This window comes from Alligator sinensis, unplaced genomic scaffold, assembly GCF_000455745.1.
Source record: "Alligator sinensis unplaced genomic scaffold, ASM45574v1 scaffold432_1, whole genome shotgun sequence".
Taxonomy (NCBI): Eukaryota; Metazoa; Chordata; order Crocodylia; family Alligatoridae; genus Alligator; species Alligator sinensis.
This window is the reverse complement of record NW_005841998.1, coordinates 1,381,230-1,382,872: the sequence shown is the minus strand read 5'-3', so window position 1 is coordinate 1,382,872 and position 1,643 is coordinate 1,381,230.

Genomic DNA, 1,643 nt, shown 5'->3' with positions numbered 1-1,643 from the left:
GGGGGGGGGGAGGAGGGAAGAAGGTTAAATTTTGTATGCAAGAAACCATAGTAAGTAAGATGGTAACTTGTATGATGGACTGACAAGGGAAAACAAACAAACAAACAGACAGACAGACAAGGACTAGAGAAGAAGGGAAGAAAAAAAAAAAACAATTGAAAAGTGGACTGGGAAAAACAAGGATCCAGATGGAGAGAAGCGACTAAATATGGGGGCAAAGCAGGAACGCATGCATGGGGAGGAAGGAGCAGGGGACAGAGTGCCTTGCCATGGAGGACAAGGGTGACAGAGGGATACAACGAGCCCCTGGGGAGGGCAGATCATTCAACCCGTGAGGATTACAAAACGAAAAAAAGGTACAACCTTAATTCCTCCTGCCTTTATAATCCATGAAAATCCACAAGAAGGCCATGGTGTTGTGTTTCAGATTCCACCTTGGTAAATTATTGTATAGAAATGTTTTGCTAGGATAAAATGCAATAAACATACAGTTGTTTTAGCTATGGATTTTCTAGTTTCCTGTAACCAAAGCAGAAATGCTATCCTTAGATGCCAATTCTCCTGTGAAAAGCTGGTTCATAAAAAAAAGAGTGATGTTTCCTTACCACCAGAGAACTATACTGGGTGGAACTGCACCTTCTTCCTTTGTTACAACAGATGCTTAACCTCCAGCCCGTGGGTTAAACACAGTCCCCAGAGCTATTGCATGTGACCTGCAGACCTCTACATGGGTCCAGAAATCTCAGGGCAGAGAAGAGGTGACCATTAGTACCACCTCCCAGGGCCAGGCCACTCCATCTTCCCTCTCTGTGGGGCCTTGTTGGGGTCTGGCCATGTCCACTTCCCTCTACACAGGGCTGGGTCAAGCTTATTTCCCCTGCGGGGCTACACTAGGACCAGCCTGTCCCCACCTCCCCTCTGCGCAGCCAGATGATAGCCCCTGCGGATGCTCAGCCACTGGATGGGGAACATGGGCTGGATTCAGCCTCCAGACAGACCGGGTACTGCTAATCTGGCCTATCAGGCCAAAAGTTGGGCATCATTGTTTCATAACAATTCAATACCTTTCTGCACTCCCAGTCCTGGCATAACCAGCACCACACAATAAGGAAGGAGACTGTGACCTCAGCTGCTCACACCCCAACATGTTCGATACTGAAGGTGACACCTGCAACTGAAATTACCGATCCAGTGCATGGGATCACACAACAGTGCAAGGCATTTGGCCCACAGACCAACCCCACACCCAGTCCATGGGGCCACATGGTTGGTCACTACAGGTCTATCAGTGGTTCTTACCTAGGGTGCTAAAGAAGGCAGGTGGAATTGCCTCGTTCCCCCTCCATGCAACAGCTCACCAAAACTCCCTATGTGAGATGGGCCCCACGGTAGGCAGCGAGCAGTGGCACAGTACAGTGACAATGTGGGGCCGGGGCCTGGAGCAGAACTGCAATCCACTGCCTGCATGCCCCTGCAATGAGCATTGGATCCACAGGCAGGGTATGCAGGGAGCAGATCGTGGCTCTGCCCTGGCACCCTACTGTCACCACCCCAAGATCCCAGACTTGGCTCCAGACAGCTGCCAGCCCAACCATGGCCCCATCCCATCTGCCTGATTGCCATAAAGAACCTAGGATAGCGGC